The following is a 7,375-nucleotide window of genomic DNA, read 5'->3' as shown; positions in this document are numbered from 1 at the left end:
CAGCTTTTACATCAGAGAAACAGCATTTCTTTCCCACCTGAAGGTGCTATGACCTGCTATTAAAGGTACAATATACTACAGTGTGTGACTGGTTCGAAACTCCTAGCCTAGTTGTTCTGCGATTTGTCCACCAATTCTTTTACTCAGCACTCACATGTTTGAATTTGAAACATTCCCCCCGCCCCCCAAACAAAACATCTGTAAGCCAACATAGAACACAGTAAAAACTGTGTTCTATGTTGGCTTACTTTGCCATCATGGTCCACAGTACATGAAGATGGCAAACTTCAGTCCTGAGAGCTACACAGGGAGAGCCGCACTCTTACTCCTATGGCTGACCCATAATACTTAGTTGCAATTTTAAAAGATCCTTAGTAAACATGACCAGTAATCAAAGAATTTCTAGTGCAGCAAAAGATGAACAACCTGCACACCACCCACCCACGAGCCAGCTTTCATTTTTCCTTTCTCATGTCTACACCCTAAATAAAAAGGGTTTTATTTTATGATTTCCAAATGCTCATGTTGCAACATTTAATGCTAGGAGCAGTCGCGTATTGTTTAAAATGTCTAACCACTTTAATGTTATAACCCCTATCCTTGCATATAAAGGAAGTCCTTCTGTTTACAAGACAAACATTAAACCCTCATTAAAAAGGTAAAAGTATCATACATTATTGTTAAGGCATTTCTGACAAGTTTAATATAATAAAAATGCAACTAACTGCTGCTTCATTGTGTTTAAAAGTTACACGATCAGTACGCCAGGAGAAAAGGGGACAATGAACCAGTTGGAGGAACATTAAGTGCAAGTTCTTGTTGCACAAAATGTGGAATGGAAAATAATGAGACAGGTGTAGATAAGCAGTATATGTAAGTGCAGTTTCAATGGTCACAGCGAGAAACATGGCAGAACCAGGTGTGAAGACACCCTGTGCTCAGTTGGGGACCAGTAAAACCTGGGTGTCCCACCTAGGGTAGAAATGGACTGTTTGGCCTTTTAGGAAGCACACAGATCTGGAAGAAATACACACTGCTGTGCAGAATCAGTCTACTGTGTTTTCTGTGGTCATTTCAACAACAGCCTTACAGAAGCTACCAGCCTTCAATACTATGTTGAAAAGAAAAGTATTTTAGAGACAAACATTCATTAAAAAGTAGACTCATTTCTCACTAAAAATATAATTAAAGTAATGCATCTGGGTTTAAATGATCTACAGTCAACTTTTTTTTTTTTATACAGTCAACCAAGATTATATACTTTCCTTAAAAATATAACACAATTTGCATATACTGTTAAATCTCAATCAACTACACGTACACAGTCCGGACACTTGTCATTATCATTGCACATTTAAGTTCCTATCAGTTACTGAAAAGTTTAAATGAAGTTTGATTCTTCCATTTGTTGATGTGCCATCATGAAAGTTCAACCTAAAGACAAAATGAGCAGGTCTTTTTCCCCTCTACAAGCCCTGTATTCAACACCATGGTTCTCATTATCAGAAAGGGATCTTGAAAATCTTAGGGAGGTTAAAATAAAAGGATTAAGACATTACAGGGCCTAAGATGGTGCAAGCAAAAAGTTAGCAGAATCATAGCTGTCACCACTGTGAGCGAAAATGGAAGAGATTGTCATTGCTTTAACAGAATTTCCTCATTTGGTTTGGTTTACATTTCATAACACTAGCCTTCCTGTACTAAGTCACTATCAAAGTGACTTATCTTACAGTCTGGAGCCAAGTCTTGGTAGCACAGGGCACTAGGCAGGGGGAGAAAAAAAAAAAGGTAGATTTTTTTCCCTCTTTATATACAGCAAGGGTACAACTGTGTTTCAAACATAAATATAAAATTTGTGACAGTGTCCAACATAATTACCTTACTGACCGCTCAAGGGAACACCTGGATAAAAGGTATAGAATTAATACATGATCAAAAAAATAGAACACGGATCAAACCACTGACCAAATTAACATCTAGAACCTGCGTTTTAGGGACAACATAGTCTAGCAGATGAGTGTTAACCCTGTGGGGACCATGAATATGAGAGTCATAGCTTGACCACCTCATAATGAAGAGAAGGTCTTGAGGGAGAAGAACTTCTGTTGTGCTGGTCAACAGCAATCTTCTGTACAACAGCACGCTGCATATTTTGTCTGATTTTTTTTTAATATCACTATAAATTAAGTCTTTTGGCAGATGCAGATACTAAAGCTATATTGTAGAAATGAGCAGAGTAAAAACGGACTTGCATCCATTAAGGAATAGCCTCAGATGAGGAATCTGAATTGAAGGAATTATGACCCACTTGGTTCAGTTAACTTTTTATAGCTAAACATCCCACACTCTGCAGTTTCCCTAAGGTCGACACCATTCGTTTGCTGCAAACCATTACAACGTCAATGACGCGCTCATGTAAAATTATGGCAAAAGTACAATCGCAGATGGAATGCAATCTTTTGTGCGCTAGTAAAGCAAACGTTCCAAGGACGTACCTGTAAGCAAATATTTGACCCATTTAACACCAGAAATACCACAGCGTTTCTTCTGCTGCTACTTCCTTGCATTAGAAGGCCCCTCGATGGACAGCTTGACATCCTGAGGCACAAATGGGACTCTAGCAGCAGACAAGAGGGCTGCCTCCTCAGCCTTTATTGGATGCTTCAGGAAATCGGAGCATTCTTCAGGTTCCTTGTCCACCTGGAAGGGGGGGGGGGGGGTTAGACCCTGGGGGCAAAGTACCAGGTGGTCCCATGAGCTCTGAGATCCTACCTGAGGTGAGCCTGGCTTCAGGGCTGGTCCAGGCTGATCTCTGTCGCAGTGAGACAGACACACAGACGTCGTCTGCCTGTAGGCGAAGACATGGCAGGCCGTAGAGCTGTGCAGTGCGCCTGGGACTGCAGGAAGGCCAGCCCTGGCTGAAGACAGGAAACTCGGGTGGTACATTTATGGTGACCTTGCTCTGCTGCTAGCCCACGCTGAAGTCCAGGGCCACCAGGCTGGGACCTTGAGGATTCTGCCTGATGTCCACCACCACGCTGGAGTCAATCTTCCAGATCTTGCTCAGCTCAGCACTCCTCAGGAAGTCCTGCGTCTGCAGGTCCTCGATACGCTTCGGCTCCCCCATAGTCAGCTGGATGATGGACCCCTTTGTGAAGTGGGAGACAGTGGGGAAAACCAGGGGTGTCTCTCAGTCCAAGGAAAGAACAGGTCTGGGCTGCAACTGTGGTGAAGATGGTTGCCTGGCCACTGGCTGAACTGCAGGCCTCTCTGCGAGGGTCTCAATAGCTTCTGAGTTTCCTTTTGAGAACTTCTGAGAGCTTCTTTGACCATCTGGTTCCACAGAATGACCTGTATACCAGTGCTGGCTGCTCTGGTTGTCTGGATAGAAGTGGGTAGGGTGAAGACAAGTAGGCAGCTGGGCCAGAGAAGCAGCCCTGGCATCACACACAGCCTGTCCTGAGAGCCGGCTGTCCTTGCCACTACCCTGCTGAGCCCTGTGGGATGAGGTCAGGGAGCCATAAAACCCATGTTGGTGACCCTGGCAAGGACGAGGGGGGAAAAAAAAAAAAAAAAAAAAAAAACCCCCACCATCTGACCACCTTAAGAACCTTGAAAAAGGAAAAATAGTGATTCGGTTCTGCCATTCTGGGTATTTTCTACAACTACGCAACCATTTTAAGACAAATTTGAGATAAAAGCAACATCAGCCACACTGGATTATTATTGAAAATTACAATATTCTGAAACACCTTCCAGGGGGCGTGGTGACACAGTGGGTTGGACCAAGTCCTGCTCTCTGGTGGTTCTGGGGTTTGAGTCCCGCTTGCGGTGCCTTGTGACTGACTGGCGTCCCGTCCTGGGTGCGTCCCCTCCTCCTCCAGCCTTACGCCCTGTGGTGCCGGGTTGGGCTATGACTCCCCGTGACCCCGAATGGGACGAGCAGTTCAGAAAGTGTGAGAGAGAGAGACACACACACACACACACACACACACACACACACACACACACACACACACACACACCTTCCTCCCAACCCTCCCCGAAGCTGCCTCACCACACAGAGATTTCTGAACAGCTTTAGGTTGGACCGCAAATCAGAGCGCAAGTTCCCACCAGCATTTCGGTACTGCAAATGCATTGCACAACATGCCACACGCAGCAGCCTGTGCAGGAAGGAAGCGGAACGGTTGTGCAAGTTGGGTAACCTCATCTGACAGATGGCAAAGGCCCGGTGAGGAGCATGGGAGCCCCCCCCCCCTTAGGGACATTCTTCTTTCCTGTGCTTTTCATTGTGCCACAGACACCCATGTACTCACACAGAAGAGCACCTTTACACAAAGCCATGTGAGTGAAGACCATCTCAAGCCAAGGTTTTTAGGGGCCCGGTGAAAAATTAATATTTTTACCCCAACACACACATACAGGTTATGCAGAGTGTAACACTTAGTTGCTACTTGGAAGTGCTCCAAGTAAACTTTAAGAGCACTACACAAACACAGAGCCCTTTTGGGGTCTGTGCCCTGTCCTTCCAGATTAGGCACTGGACTGCCCCAACCCCAACTTTCTACAAGCGGTTTAAGGATGGTGAACGAGTATACAAACATGCAGAGTAGGTAAACAGGCATAAGGAGGAGGAGCATGAATGTAAGAGCCACAATATTAGAAAACTCAAAATGGAACATCTGGACCAGCCCTCATGTAAACAATTATGGACAACACAGACGTTGGCATCACTCGCTTCCAGGTCCGTAAGCGAGGAGAACTGCTGTCCTGGTGACGGCCTCTCTTCCTGCCTGCGGACTCTCCTCTGCTTCTGTGGCCCCTCTATGTGGTCCAGGAGCAACATCCTGTCGTCACCCATGGAGGCCTGGGGCTGCTGGGGGGGGGAATCAGCTCAGGTGGCAGCAGGATGGGGACCCTGCCTACAGGTCGCACCTTTTCAAAGGTATGAAGCAGTTGGTGGGACCAAGGAGAAGTGGAGACCCTGTCTACTTGAATGACTGATGGACAGGACACAAAGCTGGAAGCGTTATGGGGACGATAGATGGAAGAGTGGGGTGATCTCAAAGGACTGGGGACTAAACCTGGAGAAGCCACATGTGGAACAATACAGAAGGGGTTTAGGAAGTGCAAGGTGGAGTGAGGTATGGGAAAGGAGCCTATAGTGGGGTAGGAGGTCCCTGGGTTCTGAAACAGCGTAGTAGGGACAGCACTGACGGGAGAAATGTGGCTCTGGTACACATGAGGGTCTGAGGAAAAGCTAGAGATGACAGCTATGTTGTACAACAGGCCATTCCAGTCCATTGGCATGCCCACTCCACCGACGCTCTCCATCCTGAGATATGGCTCTGATTGACCTCTCGTTGACACCTCTGCTGCATCTTCTCCTTGGGTGTTGCCGCCCGTGGAGTCTACACTCTGGACGGCGATGCCCTCGTCTCTTCCGGTCCCCCTGCCCCCATGTGCCGCCTCTGCGGTACGGCTGCCGATCGGTCCCAGGTCCTACTTCTTAGGAGGAAGGCTCTCCCGGGTGCGCTCACGGTTGGGTTTCATCACGAACCGTTCATAACAAAGATCCCAGTACAGCAGGTGTCTCAAGGGCCCATGAGAACACAGCTAGGGAGCTCTGGCTAGTACCACCTAAGCAAGGAGAGAAATGGTGGACCCGTCGTAGCTGGAGAGTTTTTTTTTTTTTTTTAAAAATATAGCCAGTTATGGAAGATGAAAAGTGACATTTCCCCACACACTTGCAAAAACATACAAAATAAGGATGCTCATCAAAAATAAACAGACAAACTGAGTAAGTTTATGCAAAATGTACAGAATTTGACAACTGTTCCAACTGCCTCAAACATAAATGATTCAATTTGGAAAAATTGAAAAATTTTATTTGAAATTTGAGTTCTTTTGTCTGACAAAATAATGGCTAGAAATATTGGCTGAACTCAATGTGCCTTTCAGCTACCCCTGTAAACTGACATTAGTGGCTCTGACAGCAACAAGATCTGCGTTTTGATCCGATGAATCGATTCACACACCCACACAATTTTGAGACGCTTGCTTTCAAACAGCTAAAATATGGCAAACTCAAGTTTACCACATGTCCACAGCTGATTGGCCACTTGTAGTAAGAGGGATGTGAACCCATACTCTAAGTCATGGAGATTCTTTAAAGAGGTACCAGCGCACTTCAAAGGGTATGAATTTATTTTGTTTAATGCCCTATAGGCAGTTTATGGCAAGGCTATACTGCCACATCACACATTCATCATGTTTTGGTCTCTCTCTGGTACAATTCCTACAGCAATACATAATGCATCTGAGAACTGGCGATGGGAGCCACAAGTCCCATTGGCAATTCCAGGAAAGCAGTAACACTCGATGCAGCAGCTGGAATGGGGAATGACTAAGGAAGGGGGGGAAGAAAGAGAAGAAGAGAAAAAAAAAAAAAAAAAAAAAAAAAAAAAAAAAAAAAACCCCCAACAACAACCCCTACTGATGACTCAAGTCAGGTCCTTTTCCCCACTGGGATAATTATAGTGCATCATGGTGCAGCTATAATTTGTCCACAGTGACCTGAGCCAGACTGCTAAAGTGCAACAAGAGGAAGGTTATTTATCAAATGTCTTTGCCCTAAGGGGCTTACAATGTTGGATAATCAACTTTACACTGATTTATCTATTGGTACAGTACTCCTGTTACGACTCAATGCAAATACTTTGGCTCAAAAGGTACCAAAGCAGGATGTGGGATTCAAACCTACGAGTGCCAACACTGGAAGCCATGGCTCTAACCACTACGCCTCCTGCTGGTCTTGTGTGTGACTTTTGGCATTACCTGCTGCATCAATCCCCAAGACACTGCACACCTTCATGCTTCACTGTAGTATACTGTTAATACAATGCAATACACTGTGACTGTTCTGACACCGTGATGCACTGATACACTACAACTCAATGTCAACAACTGTTCGTCCGGAGCAGGGTCGCAGCAAGCCAGAGCCTATCCCGGAAACACAAGGCTGAAGGGGGAGGGGACACACCCTGGATGGGACGCCAGTCCATCGCAAGCAAGGCACCCCACGGAGGACTCGAACCCCAGACCTGCCATAATAATCATACAGCAGGCAGCAGACCAACACACTATTAATATACACTGTATTGCCACAGGTGTCCCTGCATGGCTCACTTGCTACCTGCTGGTGAAGATGAGATCAATGGTGACAACTGCTCGAAGGTCACAGTGTTTTTATTAAACTACGCTCGTCCCGACATGTGTGTGTCCACGGCACAGGGGGTTTCCTCTCGCCCCGCTCCTCTGCATTCTTCCTTAGAGTGCGCGCTCACAGTTCGGACCCCGATCCCGGACGTGT

Source organism: Scleropages formosus, chromosome 7 (assembly GCF_900964775.1).
Source record: "Scleropages formosus chromosome 7, fSclFor1.1, whole genome shotgun sequence".
Lineage (NCBI taxonomy): Eukaryota > Metazoa > Chordata > Actinopteri > Osteoglossiformes > Osteoglossidae > Scleropages > Scleropages formosus.
The sequence above is the reverse complement of the archived record's forward strand: the minus strand, read 5'-3'. Positions refer to the sequence as shown.